The sequence below is a fragment of the Mustela nivalis genome, assembly GCF_964662115.1.
Source record: "Mustela nivalis genome assembly, chromosome: 9".
NCBI classification, from domain to species: Eukaryota; Metazoa; Chordata; class Mammalia; order Carnivora; family Mustelidae; genus Mustela; species Mustela nivalis.
The window spans coordinates 91,844,851-91,860,949 of NC_139028.1; the positions used below are offsets into that span (position 1 = coordinate 91,844,851).

Genomic DNA, 16,099 nt, shown 5'->3' on the forward strand with positions numbered 1-16,099 from the left:
ACGCCCGAAAAGCACCCGGAGCGCTCCGCCCGGGCTGCAAGGGCAGGGGTAAAAGGAGGAGCTGCTCCCAGGCTTACGTCCTCGCTCCTGAGCACCAAGTGATATCACCACCCCCTCCCGGAGCCCTCTCGGGTACCAAGCCAGCTCCCTGGTGGCTGCCAGCCCTGCGCCCGCCGCTCCGGGTTTCTCTCCCCGCTTCGCCGGGACGAAGGCACGGGCGACGTCCGGCAGGTGGCGCTGGCCGCGCTCGGGGACCCGGAGCCGCCTCGGGGGTCCGGGTCCGGCGGTCCGCCCAGTGCCGCCGAGGGGGCAGCAGAGCAGGGCGCAGGGCCCTCCCGGCCCCGCTGCAGCGCCACGCGGGTGGGAGCCGACGGCGCCGGGGCCGCAGGCAGGGGTCTCCACCCCGAGCCCCCCAAGAGGTGGGTGACCATCGCCCGTCGGTACAACCGCGGCGCTGCGGCTGCGTTACCTCCGGGAGTTTGACCAGGTGGGACCGGGCGGCCTGGGCTCCTGGCGCCGGGCGTGGAGTGGGCGTGCAGTCCCGGAGCCCGGCACCTCCCACCCGGGGGCGGCCGGGACGCCCCGCTCCGCGGACACCTGCGCGCAGAGCCGAGCGGCGGCTGGAATCTGCGCCCGGAAATCAGGTTACTTGTCTTCTGGCTTCCCCGATGTCAGGTCCCTTAGGTTCCCAGCTCTACCCAAAGACCCCGCCGGGTTTCGCGGCGCCCCTGGGCTCAGTGATTCCGGAGTGGGTCAGACAGCAACATTGGCGGGGAAGGAGCACCCGCTCTCCGTCAGCGCGTAGGTTTTCAGAAGGATCTCAGAGGACAGGAAGGGACATTCTCCCCGCACTGGGAGACCCCTCACTTCCTCAGCGACACCTCACCCCCAGCCCCAGCTCCGTCTACCACCATGAGCCCCCCTCCCGCCAGCGCACAAACGACAGACACCTCAGCCCGCGAGTTAAGCTTTCATACCCTCTTACAAATAGCTGCCCCTTGGCCACCTGTGAGCCTAGGGGTGTGCTCACCGGGGGGGGTGGGGGGGTTGGGGGGGGAGTCTGTAATCCGGAGATGGTGTAGCTAGAAGAAGGCAGAGCCTGGCGATAGGTTGCTGCAGTTTGAATCTGGAATTCCGAGGTCTAAGCAGCCAGAAGGGAGGACACAGGCTGAGGGAACGGACCCCTTAGTCCTCAGGATTTCTTACCCAGTGGGAAGGATGGTGAGTCTAGAGGACAGCCAGGCTCAGGAATGTGTGGGTCTCTTGCTGGGTTTCCCATCTCAGTCTTACCTGAATGTCTCCTCCACATCCCCCAACCCCTTCTCACCCTGGATTTCATTTTTCCCTCATGCCTCCATCCTTCTTGGTAGCCACCATCTCCTGGATCTCATTCTTGTCTCCTTGCCTGTCTACCAGGTGGGCTCCACTTCTCTTCCCTTAGTCACACTGAGGGAGTCCATAACAATAATAAAATTCCACACTTACTTCATACCTGCTGTGAGACAAAGACTAAGTGCTTCACATAGATTAATTTACTTAATCCCCATAAAAACTCTATGCTGTAGGCACTACTACACCTTTGTATTTAAGGTGGGGAAACTGAGGCAGCTAGGGATTAGATCTTTGTCAAAGGTCACCCAAATCTCAGAGCTGGAGCATGAACTCCTGCCATCTGGCTCTGGGGTCTGGTCCCTTAACCACCACATTCCGCTGTTTCTGAGCTGGGTTTCTTTTTTTCTTTTCTTCTTCTTCTTTTTTTTTTTTTAAGATTGTTTATTTATTTATTTGACAGAGAGAGATCACAAGCAGGCAGAGAGGCAGGCAGAGAGAGAGGAGGAAGCAGGCTCCCCGCTGAGCAGAGAGCCCGATACAGGGCTCGATCCCAGGACCCCGAGATCACGACCCAAGCCGAAGGCAGCGGTTTAACCCACTGAGCCACCCAGGCACCCCTGGGCTGGGTTTCTTTTTTAACTTTTGGATATAACCGAGGCAGCAGAAATTTCATGTGGATTCCAGAGATCTTGAAGCAAGTTTCACCTCCTCTCTGGATGCTGTGATCTCTCTAACTCTGTGGCCCTATTTGTACCCCATGTTGCTTCCAGTTTGTATTTTAATCCAGCATTTGCTAAGGTTCTGTTTGAACTTTCCAGTCTTATCTCACATGGCTCTCGAAGAATTAAGAGAGTGGTAAGTCTGAACAGTGCCCCTGTGAAGCCAGAATGTCAGAGGCAGGGAAACCAGTAAGTGGTTGGTTACCCAAAGAGAAGACAAATCTATGGCCCCCAGGGTCTGCTAGTGGCCCGGCCTTCTTTCTACAGGTTTGTCCTTCAGTTCCCACCTTAGAGTGTCTGGCTTTGATTTTGTTGCAGAGGTACCTTTTTATGTTCACTTTCTATCCAGTGTTCTTTCACTCCTTGTGGATTAGAGCCCCATGTGTGCCCAGCCTCATCTGTAAGTCTGTCCTAGCCACAGAACAGTTCCTTTAGGGAGAGAGCTTCTCGGGCAAGATCAGGGCCAACAGGAGGTCAGAGTTCAGGGACTATGGGATGAAGTCGAAGACATTCTTACCCCAATCCTTTCTCTGTGGGAAACATGGACCCCTGGAAGAAGAGTTGGTATGGGCCTTGGAAAGGAGGTTTGGCAACATACGTTGGCTGGCCACATTCTGCTCTGGTTATCTCAATGTAGATCATAGGCTCTGTCTTTGGACGGAGTTCTGCCATCCTCTCCCTCCAGGACCACCCATTAGTGGTAACACCCATTAGAGAGTAACCTTTGGGGAGGCCCTGGAGGCCCAGGTCCCCGTAAGTGTTGGGATCTCAGCTTCTATCCCTAGCATATCAGACTGACTTGACTTTGGAATATCTTTTGGACATTCAGAGGCTGGCACAGTGCTTTCTGAGATTCCGTGGGTAACCCAAAGTGGGCAGTAAGGTTATCGAGCTGGGTAAAGGTCAGGGTAGATGTCTAGGGAGCTTGGCTGAGGTTAATTTGAAATCGGGTCCCATTTCAGGGTGATCCTAGGTATATCAGGGTGTGATAATAATACATATAATAATACATATAATATATGTATTATACGGGGGTTCCCTGCTATTTTTGTTGCTGTTTCAGTTGTTATCCTGATGATTCAAGTTTAGAAAAAGAGCCAGAGTAACTGTTAACCTGTCTGTGTTTATGGTAGATCTCAGATGGAACCCAGGACTCTCTGGCCCCTGGGGCCACACGCCCAGCCACTGACCCCTCTGCTTCTGTCTTGCTGCCCCAGAGTGAAGTTTCTTCTCTACTTTCAATATCAGCTACATCCATTACCTTGAGCCTATGCCCTTCATGTCCATTAGCTCCTCTTTCTCTTAAATATCGAATTCCTCCCTCTTACCTCTTTCCTCTTGCTGACAAGATCACGCTCCTTTAAGGTTAAAAAAAAAAAAAAATACCTTTCCATTAACTCTACCACTCAAGCTACTGTCCCATTTCTTTCCTTTTACTATCTCCTTTTACTTCTTAAAAAAAAAAAAAAAAGAAGTAGCTCTGAAAACTCATCTATGCTGTTAAGAGTCACGAAATCAGCTCTTGGCCGACCTGTATACTATGTACACTTTGCTGTATATAGCATACATAAAATATATATATCATGTATATAAAACACAGCAGGAAATGTTTTATTATAAATATTTACATATATTTATATGTAAATATTTACATATATTTACATATAAATGCATAGTAACTTATACTAAGTATATATATTTGTACTATATATATTATATATATATGGATTGTGTATATATACACATATATATGTATTTGTACAATAAAAAGTTAACAGAAGGAGAGAGGGAGGGTAGCCTAATTAACCTCCTCCTCTATTCCCTCCCCTCCCTCCTCTCCCGGTCACTATCCTCCCTTGCAGTCTGGCTTTCACGCCCTTGGAGGTCACCGGATCCAGTGGCCCCTAATAGACCTCCCTAGACCCTGTCACCATGCTTTCGTGACCTTCCCTCCCCTCCTGGGTGCCCTCTGGGTACTCCTGCTTCTCCTCTGCTACTCTGATCTCCACCTGGAATGCCTTTTCTCTCATCTCCTCCTGCAAACCTTCTGCATCCTTGTTAAGACCTAACTCAGCTCACACCTCCTTCTGGAATCCTTGCCCTCATCCCCGAGTTCTGCACGCTCTGTGCTCACCTGGCCTGTTATGGGTAATTCTGGAGTAGAGTTTTTCTCATTCATTCAACATATGCAGGCTCCTTATGAGTACTGGGTACTCATAAGGTACCAGGACTACTTGCTGCCCTGTAGTAGTTACTGGTAATATTAAATTTTTCTGTTATTAGTTGCAAGGAACGTATAGACTCAACTCAGTATTTTAAGAGCATAGGGATTGTGTAATGGGGTTTTCTTATCACCTTGTCATTTAGCAATTTGTCCTCTTCTGAGAACAGAAAATATTAATGGATTTATGACCACTGTTTCTAAGCAAAGCATGCCAGAGGTCGTGTTAACCTTTTCTAGCAAGATGCTTGTGAATTTGCACTGAAGACTTATGACTAATATGTGTAAAGCTCCCTCCCCCCGCCACCCCGACCTAAAGTTCTTTTGTTCAGAGATCCTGGGGGCTCATCCCTAATTTTAGAAAGAAGTTTTTCCGTTTGATCTTTTGCTTGGGCTCACCCACTCCTCTACTCCCACTCCCTGTAGGGTCAGTGGTTTTAGCCACAAGGAGACCAAGCGCAACTCTGTCTTCTGTCCCCCGGCTAGTGACAAAAGTCCTGAACTCCTAGGGTGACTTGCTGGAGTGAGTCGTCATTCTGCAGAAGTCAAATTGTAAGTTGTATCCCCCTCCCATGATTTCAGCCCACAGTATGAACAAGCAATACCAGGTTGGGCCCAACAATGGTTTTACAATCAGAATTTTTCTCCTTTGGCAGAAATTTGAAAGCAACAGGAATAAAATCTAGATAGGGATTGGGGCAGCCACATAGGATTGTTACAGGGGGACACCACACGTGTACTCCTCGTCTAAGGGGACATGAGTCACATCAGACGTCTTTATTATTCTGAACATTTTTGTGCATTTATTAATATTGCTTATTGCCAACATGGGGGACTGGTCTGTTGATTATAACTTCCCGGCAGATGGCGGTAAAGTGTCTGTTTTAAGAGGATTAATATATTTTGTTCTGCTTCCGTGCACAAAGGAAAAATGAGTCAGTAATCAAAATCCACCACAGATCTAACGTCGTCTGAAAACATTTCTGCTTCTAAACAAGAAACTGCTTTTCTCATTGATATGCTGATAGGCGAGTATTTAAAAACAAATCCCATTGTTATCAGTACACCTGCTAATTTAATGTTTCACATTGCATCAAAACATCTGCTGTTCGCTGTCCTCAAAAAGGTATTGCTGAGTTCCCAGTGTAAATCTACAAGGACTTTTTATTACTATATGAATCACCCTCAAACTACATATGGTCAAATAATCCACAAAATAAATTATATGCACATAAATTAGAGAGATTACTATTTAAGGATCTGGTAATTACATAATAGCAATTGCCTATTGTTATGATATTCTGTTAGTAAGAACGTTAACACTTGATGGTGTTTAGCAGCTTGTTACTTATATATTTTGTATGTTACATACATGTAAATTCTAAAAGAAAATACTCATTATTGACTTTTTGCTCAGACACTATGGAAGAGTATGAAAAATTAGTTTCAGAATCAGGAAACAGAGGAAAATGACAAACAATAATTTAGATCATTGGGTACATTTTTGGAAAGGATGGATGGGCGTAGGGACAAAGGCTGCTGGATTAGGATGTGAATTTACCACAAATATTTATGCCAAGTGTAACTGTTAACTTTGAGGAAAAGTAGAAGGGGGAAAATAAAAACATTAAACTGGACATTACCTATCCAGGTATTTGGCTATGTAATTTGAATATTTTAGCAATTTGAGTATTAACAATAATCTGGTTGAAATTTGTCTTTTGTAAGAAATTTAATTTTTCATTTAAATATATTTTCATTAAATTTCATCAAGTTTTCACCACACTTTGTCAAATTTAACTATCATTAGCACAGGTAGAACGTTTTCAGAAATTATAAATTCTAACTGGTCATCAAAACCCTCGTATGATTCTATCTTTGTGATTTCTGTGTTTTAACTGTATTGCAAATTCTTCAAAGATGGGGAAAGAGATCAACTGAGGAATGAAAATGTGTGCAAGGACTGGCAGTAGGTATCATATATTACTAATGGGCAGAAGGTAAAATGCATTTCAACAATAGTGTGAAGAATTCAAAGTCAAAATGTGGTTTGAGAGACTGTATAGTGAGAGAGAGGCAAACAAAGATACCACACCAATGAGAAACCACACTGGGAGACACACTTTTTGGCAGGTCTACATGGAGGGAGAAGATTACCGAGGAAACTACAATTACAATGATGAAAATTGCCTTCCTTTGGCAGAAATGGTACAGAATTCGGTAACATAAGGGGTACATTGATTCACAAATAGTATTGCACATTTTTAGGGCATGAAATTTAAAACCATATAATTAAAATTATGGTAGACACAATGAATAAGTTACTTTTGAAAAAGGTATGAAATGCAAATATTATTTGATTATTTTATTTTTAAAAAAAGATTTATTTATTTATATGAGAGCAAGTGAGAGAGTAAGCGAGAAAAGGAGTACACATGAGTAGGTGGGAGGGGCAGAGGCAGAGGGAGAAGCAGGATCCCCACCGAGCAGGGAGTCTAATATGGGACTCGATCCCAGGACCCTGGCGTCATGACCTGAGCTTAAGGCAGATGCTTAACTGACTGAGCCATCCAGGTGCTCTATTTGATTATTTAAGCTACAACCCCTGGCATAAGCCATGTAGAACAGATAATGCGATTAGACTTGTGGACTTCCAAAAAATAAATATATGAATATTTGGACAAAGGAGTAAACAACATAACATGACAAGACCAAAAAAAAGCATATCTGGATTTTCAGAAGACTACTCATAAAACATGACTCAAGGAGAAATGGGATACAGCAATGCCACAAGTATGTGTAGAGAACACAGTGGGCCACTATAGAAGATTCTCAGTATTTTCTAGGGCGTTCTGTTTTTTGTTTTGCATCTTCTTTACATTTGGTATTAAATGATGCAGCAAAAATCTACTTCGACAGCACTGAATTTTTTATATCATCCAAGAAATTATGTAACTACTCTTTTTGCTTCAACCAAATGTTGGAGGATATTGAAAATGCATTTACGGAACATAAAATTTAAAATCATTGTTGAATATGAGATGGGAAAATTGAGTAGATGCCATCTTGCTACTAAAACTTAATTAGGGGGAGCATGTAGTGCATACTGATGATATGAATAAAAACATAGATTCTAAAAATACAAGTCAAAAGTGTACTTATGAAAATATCCTCTTTAAGATGCATTGCTCAGGACTAATTTGGAGTGAAGGTAAGATTAATGTTACAGTAGTCCCTCCTTACCCGTGGCTTTACTTTCTGTGTTTCAGTGACCCAGAGTCAAGTGCAATCTGAAGCCAGCGATCCTTCTGACTTCTCACCAGGTCAACAGTAGCCTAAATGTGTCACAACACCTACATTATCCTTTTCCCTTCTTCTCATCACTAGACATTTTATCATCTCACCTCATCCCAAGGAGAAGGGTGAGTCCAGCACAGTAAGACATTCAGAGAGAGAGAGACCGCAGTCATATAACTTTTATTATAGTAAATATAAACTTTATCATAAGCATGTATGTATAGGAAAAAAGCCAGTGTATATAGGCATCAGTACTATCCATGGTTTCAGACAGCCATTGGGAGGTCTTGGAACCTATCCCCCTCTGGATAAGGGGAACTACTTACTACATTAGCAAAATTAGACAGGAACCCAAAGTCGATGAATATCATTGCCTTGAAAGCACATTATGGGCTAAGAAAATCATTCAAGAAAGGCTTATATTGCTAAAAGAATGTCATGTTTCTTTTTTTTTTTTTTTAAAGATTTATTTATTTATTTGACAGAGAGAGAGAGAGAGATCACAAGTAGGCAGAGAGGCAGGCAGAGAGAGAGGAAGGGAAGCAGGCTCCCTGCTGAGCAGAGAGCCCGATGTGGGACTCGATCCCAAGACCCTGAGATCATGACCTGAGCCGAAGGCAGCGGCCCAACCCACTGAGCCACCCAGGCGCCCCAAGAATATCATGTTTCTTTCAGAATCCTACATCAGTACTTCTCAAATTTTCATGTGCATGCAAACTCTCCAGGGATCTTATGAACATGCAAAGTCTGATTCAGTAATTCTGGGGTAGAACCTGAGATTTTGCATTCTTAACAAGCTCTTGGTGATGCCCTGATCCTAGGCACTTGGAGGAGCAAGGGTCTCGATTTCTTTTATGATTTGGAGAATTACTATCAATAGAAAGTACCAAAGCCAGGTGAAAATGTGCAATTGAAATGGACTGATGAGCATTATTAAATAATTTCAGACATTCTTCATTAATGTATGAAAAACTAACAATCTAAGATTAACTTTTTTTTTTTTTAAGATTAGCTTTTAAAACCTACTATCTCCCATCAAAATATTGCAGTGTTGGGGCACCTGGGAGGCTCAGTCAGTTAAGCTTCTGACTCTTGATTTCCATTTGGGTCATGATCTTAGGGTCCTGGGATGGAGCCCCGAGTGGGGCCTTGTGTTCTGCATGGAGCCTGCTCTTTCCTGTTCCTCAGCTCCTTCCATGACTTGCTCTCTCTCTTTCTCTCTCTCTCTCTCTCTCTCTCTCTCTCTCTGTGTCTCTCAATAAGTTAAATCTTAAAAAAAAAAATTGCAGTGTTTTTGTGACAATAATTTACTGGATCCATTTCCAAATAACTGAAATTTTCAAGGTGTAATTGATTTTACCAGCACACTATCAGTGAAAAATGTAGCATCTCAAAATTAAATATGTTAAAACCAACGTAAAGCCCACACTTCCATAAGACTATCCATCTGATGATCACTTCTATAAGGTATGAGCTGTTAAAAAAAAGTAATCATTAGAACTGTCAAAAACAGTTTTTTCTGGGGCACCTGGGTGGCTCAGTGGATTGAGCCTCGGCCTTCAGCTCAGGTTGTGGTCTTGGGGTCCTAGGGGATTGAGCCTTATGTTGGGCTCTCTGCTCGGCGTGGAGCCTGCTTCCCCCTCTCTCTCTGCCTGCTGCTCTGCCTGCTTGTGATCTCTCTCTGTGTCAAATAAATAAATAAAATCTTTAAAAAAAACCAAAACAGAACAGCTTTTTCTTCCAAGGTAAGATGTCTATTTTATGACAGATTATTAGATCTAAGTGACTTTAGGATTCTAGTATTATAAACATTTGGGTTTTCCATTATTTTAAGATGAATAACTTACTTATGTATTTCATAAGAATAACGTTCTCTTAAGCAATTGTTATTGTTGAGAAATAATTAATACAACTTTTTTTAAAAAGTAAACTCTGCCCCTAACATGGGGCTCGAACTCATGACCCTGAGATCAAGAGGGAAATGCTCTACTAAGTAAACCAGCCAGGTGCCCCTTAATAGAATTTTTTTTAACTTGAAGAAGGGGTGGCTTTTCCCAAACTTGTACAAAATGCTGTAGGACCTGGTGGTGGCCCTGCTCAGAGCAGTGTACTTAATAAGGAATAAAATGATCTGTGAAACCCATTTGCCCAGTTCAAGGTTTTGGTACCCTGAGATTCCAGTCGGCTGCGATTAAAAGAATCAAAACGTAATCTGGCTCCCGCATAGATGGTTATACGTTTACCGATGGTACCAAGGAAAACAGGCTTCTCGGTCATGAGTCTATCTCCAAGATACTCAGGAAGACCAACCACCAGGATCTCATGGGGAAAATAGGAATTGTGAGCCTCCGTGGTGTAGAATCCTAGAATGGAAAACTACTCTTGGGCTTGGGCTGGTATCAAGGTATCAAGTTTCTCCATTCTCTTTCCAGCAAACCACACTCCAGCCATGTGAGTAACTCATTTTTTGCCTCTCTTCTTCCTCTTTCTCTTCTGCTTTTGTGACTTTCTCTGTATGGGTCAGTTCAAGGGAGAGAATCTGACTGGATTAATGCGATCATTGCTGATCCCTGCAGGACACAGTTTACCTAGAACCCCAGACTTGTGCTTGTAGAGCCCCCTCTTGGCAGCTCTTCTATGCAGGGGGCTGCTGGTGGGACTATGTAATGAAGCTTTTGGAAGTAGTCCTTTTGTTTAAAACACACCCATGAGTGTCTGCCTTGGGCTCAGATCATGATCCTTGGGTCCTGGGATCAAGTCCTGCACCAGGTTCCTTACTCAGCTGGGAGCCTGCTTCTCCCTCTCCCACTCCCCCTGCCTGTGCTCTCTCTTCTCTCTCTGACAAATAAATAAAATCGTTAAGAAAAAACAAAACATCCTTTCTAATGGCTCCCTCGTATTCCAACAAGGAATGAAGCATCATCAGCCGCATTGTTATTCTAGGACGGTTGTTCGTTTTAGCCAGATTTTCTCTGTATGAAAATGCTGGAAAGGCAGCTGTGGACACAGTTCAGTGCTCTGTGCTTCGGGATTTCCACCCCCCAGGGCTGACCCAGGCAGCAGAGGCGGCTTCCGTGTCTAGGCCAGCGCCCACAGCTGGGACTCTGTCTACAAGAACGGAAGCTCAAAGAGGTAGAAGAGCTGGCCTGGGGATTTTTTTTTTTTTTTTTTTTTTTTTTTTTGCACACATGGATGGGAGGGAGCTGGCGGTAAAGGGTTACAGGATTAGAGAGCTAAGCTGACGGGCCACACCTGGAGGCAGTCCTGCACGCTGAATTTACAACAGGAGCCTGGGAGTCGTATAAATGAGTAATGCTTCGTGATGCTCTTTTCCAAGCCAGCTGCAAAAATTGGCAGGGGCCCGTCAGTGTGCTGTCGATGTGTCTGGAATTCAAATAGTTTGATTCTGAGATACAATGACAATGGGAAGCAAGGCATTACCTTGACAGAATGATGGCCGAGACAGCTGCAACCCATATTCATGGAAGGTGTGGCGCTAACAGCTGTTGCCTGCGGCCCGCTGCCCTGAAACCTCTATCCTGCCTCCTTGCTGTTGCCCTTTCCTCAAGGGCGTTAAATTAAAAAGTCATATAGCCGGTAATTCTTCCAGCACACCGCCCCCTCCCCAACCCCTTTCTCTAGTCCAGGCACTGAAGAACCGGGAAAGGGAAATAAAAGCCTCGACTGAAACGGATATATCTCTTTAAAAAAAAAATGCCACTGACATTAGACACAGCTCCGAGGGGCACATTTGAATATTGGTGGCCGTGCACCGTGCAGCAGAACTTGCTGCTGCCTCTTTTGAATTTGTCTTTGTTGGCTGAACATGGTCGTATCTTTCCCAGGTGTAACAGCTGGGAGGATTCGATCAGAAATCACAGGAGATTTGGTGAGCTGGTGGCCTGTTACCTTTCAAATCACAAGGCACCTCGAGGGTGTGCGTTGTCATGTGGGTTCTGGGAACCGATCTGCAGGTCTGGATTTATTTGCCCCATTATAGCGCTCATGCTACCTCTTATGTGTCATGCGTCTGGCTTTTCTGAAGCACTTTAAAAAAAAAAAAAAAAAAGCCTTTTTACCTATGGCAGAGCATTCTGGAGAAGAACCCCAAACAGGGACTGGAGCTATTGACTGGGATTTCAGGTCTGTTCTTTTAGCCTTTCTGTCTCTGGATTTCCTTTTCTCCGTCTAGAAAAGGCAAGTGTTGGTCTTGCCCTGCAGGCTCCCAGTTCCCTGATCCTGTTCTCACTTGATGGCTTATTACTTATAGGAGGCTGGACAGTTCCCAGGTATCTTTAACCCACTGAGCCACCCAGGCGCCCAAGTTCCCAGGTATCTTGACTCCACATTTCCTATACGTACAAAAATCCTTAACACTCCCTTAAGATGAATTTGGCAGATTTATCATTTTGACTTTTTATTAACCTAATAATTAGTTCTCAGAATATGAACACGTAAATACTAATTGCAGCCAGGTATGTAACGTTTACTATGTGACAGGTACTGTTCTAAGGCTTGATTTACTTTCACAACAAACCTGTGATGTGGATGGGTGGGAATTTTACTGTTCCAATTTTACAACTAGAAGAAATGATTTAGAATGTATCTAGTTTCTTTTTTTTTTTTTTTAAGATTTTATTTATTTATTGGGGGGGTGGCGAGAAGGGGAGAGGGAGGAGGAAAGGGAGAGGGAAAGAGGTAATCCCAAACAGGATACATGCAGGGCACAGAGCCTAATATGGGGCTCAGTCTCCGACTCTGAGACCATGGCTTGAGGGGAAATCAAGAGTTGGAGGCTGAGCCATCCAGGTGCCCCTATCTTGTTTCTGCTATAGAAGTACATTGGATGGTCACAAAGGGATAATGAGTGGATAAAAGTTTATCAATACATTGGTGTGTGTTTGGCTTCTCTCACTTAAAGCAATGCTTTTGAAAAAATAAATGCTTTTGGGATCCATTGCATATATCAGTAAATACTAATTGCTGAGTCGTCTTCCATTGTATGCCTTCTTTAGCGAGTACTGTTCAAATCTTTTCCCCACTTTGGTTGAGTTGTCCCATATTTTTGAATTGTAAGAGCTCTTTATATATTCAGGATTCAAGTCCTTTATCAGATACGTATTTTGCAAGTATTTTTCTCCCAGTCTGTACCTTGCCTTTTTAATTTCTGAATGGTATCTTTGAAAGAGCAAACTTTTAAAATGTTAAGTTCAACCTATCATTTTTTTTATTTTATGATTTATGCCATTTATATGACACCTAAGTAATCATTGCCCATCCCAAGATTGCAAAATTTTCTCCTATGTTGTTTTATAGAAGTTGTATATTTTTATGGGTTACATTTAGGTCTATGATTCATTTTGAGTTTACATGACATGAAAGACTGAGACATCTCTTTCTGTTTTTTTTGGGGGGGGATATAGATTTCCAATTATTACAGCACCATTTGAATTACTCTACTGAATCACCTTGGCATTTTGTCAAATCAGGTGACCATATACATGTGTGTATTTCTGGACTATCTACTTTGTTCCATTGTCTATTCTTACACCAATACCTTACTGTTTTGACTAGGAAGTAGATGACTAGGTAGTTTTGTTTTTTTCCAGAATTATTTTTCATTTGGATACTTTGTACTTTATGCAAATTTTAGAATTACTTTGGAATTTCTAAATTCTAAAAAGCTTCCTGGGATCTTAACTGGGATTGTGGTGAATGTACATACCAGTTTGGGGAGAGTTGACACCTTAACAATATTAAATCTAATAAATTAAAATTAATAAAATAAATTTATTATTATTAATTATTATTAAATTTCAATAAATTAAAATTAAAATTAACAATATTAAATACCATGAACATGGTATTGTTCTTCATCTACCTGGGTCTTCCTTAATTATTCTTAGCAGTGCCTGGCAGTTTTCAGAGTGTAGGTTCTGGACATTTTGTTAAATCTATCATTAAGTATTTAATATTATTATGCTATTTTAAATGGTATTTTAAATTATTATCAATTTCTCACTGCTCTTTGCTAGTAATTTTTTTTTTAGATTTTATTTATTTATTTGACAGACAGAGATCACAAGTAGGCAGAGAGGCAGGCAGAGAGAGAGAGAGGAGGAAGTAGGCTCCCCATGGACCAGAGAGCCCGATGTGGGGCTTGATCCCAGGACTCTGGGATCATGACCTGAGCCGAAGGCAGAGGCTTTAACCCACTGAGCCACCCAGGCACCCCTGCTAGTATATGTTAATATAGTTGATTTTTGTATTCTGTTACCTTGCTACATTTATTAATTCTAGTTGGATTTTTTCTTTCTTTATTCTTCTCTCTTTTTTTTTTTCCTGGAGACTCCTTCACATTTTCTCATAAATAATCATTCCATTTATGAAAAGACAATTTTACTTATTTTCTGACTTACATGCTTTCTGTTTCTTTTCTCTTGCCTTATATCATTGGTCAGAAGCTCCAGCGCACTGTAGAATAGATGATATGATAGTAGGCATCCTTGACTTGTTCCCAGACTTAAAAGTATTCAGTTTCTGACCACAGGAACCTCCCCATGGAGCTGTTTGAACGTCTTCATGGCACTGCAGCTGGTTTTCTCCACAGCAAGTGAACCAAGAGACTGCATGGTAGAAGCCACAAAATCTTTAATGACCTAACATCAGAAGTCACACTGTGATTTCTGTAACAGTCTGTTAGTTAGACCTGTTAGCCCTACTTGATCTGGAAAGAGATGATAGAAATGAGAATCACTGGGGGTATTTTGGAGACTGGCTATGACAAACCCTTAATCCCAATGTCCATACTTAACAGTCTGTAAATGACATTTTGAGTAACAGCTTCCTAGAGAAATCCACAATAAGTTCCTCATTGTGCAAATAAGGAATCTAAGGTCTGTTTAAAGACGTACCTTTAAGGTTTTTAATGTCCATTTCTGTGTTCTTGCGATCACATTACATTATCTTGATATCTGTTTTACTTACTGTATACCTAAGGGGGTGGGCATTTATTTGCCTTGAGCTGCCATTAAATAATGAAACGAGGGGCACCTGGGTGGCTCAGTGGGTTAAAGCCTCTGCCTTCAGCTCGGGTCATGGTCTCAGGGTCCTGGGATCGAGCCCCACATTGGGCTCTCTGCTCAGCCAGGAGCCTGCTTCCTCCTCTCTCTCTCTCTGCCTGCCTCTCTGCCTCCTTGTGATCTCTCTGTCAAATAAAATAAATAAATAAATAAATAATGAAACGAATGGGGTGGTGTGGAAAGTCTGGGACACACTGCTGCTGGGGGTTTTCGTAGGATCACCAAAAAACCATCTTCAAGGTAGCCATCAAATAGGATAATTTAGTGAACGCAGTTCAAAAGCTCCACAATGGGACAATGGAAATTGACTTGATTTAGCTTCAAAGATTCTATTAACTCAGAGACATGATGAATTTACGGGAGAATTAATGCATAGCTACTGATAGAGAACGGAAGTGACCTTACTGCTTTGAAACTTCTTTCAACTCAGTTCTTAGATCTATGTACAAAACGTGATAGCTTAGATTCCTGGTCCTGTCATACACACATTTCAGAGCCAGATCATTAAATCTTGATCCTAATTACAAAGGACATGCAGAATTTGTAGTAAGCTCGTTTCAGAAGGTTGAGGAATAACCTGTTTCAGAAACTGGCATTCAGTGAATCCTCCTAAACACATCATTCACATTGTATGTGTATGTTTGGGGTCATTGCTTGCTTGAGACACATGACCTTTATTCCCAAGGTCAAAATTACATTAAAATTGTGGCACATGGATAGTAGTGTATCATCGACTTTTAAATCTATTTTTCCTCTCTTTAGCTCTCCTATTCTCGTAATTGAACCGAAAGCCCACAACAAATAAAGGTTAAATTCCTGAGATTTTTTTTTTTAGAAAAACTTTTTATTTGTAAATTGTCTCAAACTTAGAGAAAAGTTGCAAGAATAAAAATACTGCGCTTGTGTATCTTTTATGTAGATTCGCCTGTTAACATTTTACCCCATTTGCTTTATCATTTATTCACCCCCATATACACATATATATTTTTCTTAATCACTTGAGAATAAGTTACCTCATTATCCTTGCCCCCTAAGCATTTCACCGTGTATTTCTTAACGGGAAGGATATTATTTTACATAACCACAGTGTAATTATCACCTGAGTAAATTGAATATCCGTGCAGTACTTTGAACTAATCTTCCCTTTCAGATTTTATCAACTGACCCAATGATGTCCTTCACAACACTTTTTTTCCCCTCTAGAAATGGACTCAGTAAAGGGCCATGTATCATATTTAGTTGTCGGGTTTCCTTAGCCTTCTTGAATCTGAGACATTTCTACACCCTCTCTTTGTCCTTTATGATATTGGCATTTTTGAGGATAAAGTTCACTTCTGTCCCTACCCCCTTTTTTTAGAGAGAGAGAAAGTGAGAGACAGCAAGCATGAGCAAGGCGGGAAGGACAGGGGAGAGAATCTTACGCAAGCTCCACACTCCGCGTGGAGCCT

The 16,099-nt window shown here is 42.6% G+C and overlaps 1 long non-coding RNA gene across 1 annotated transcript; it reads left to right on the forward strand.

The window, feature by feature from the left end:
- Positions 1 to 477: 477 nt before the first annotated feature.
- On the forward strand, positions 478 to 14,599 carry LOC309873390. The gene is made up of 4 exons (XR_014316320.1): positions 478 to 644; positions 4,699 to 4,824; positions 7,542 to 7,694; positions 14,120 to 14,599. It is a non-coding gene; the product is annotated as an uncharacterized lncRNA (long non-coding RNA).
- The last annotated feature ends 1,500 nt before the right edge of the window (positions 14,600 to 16,099 follow it).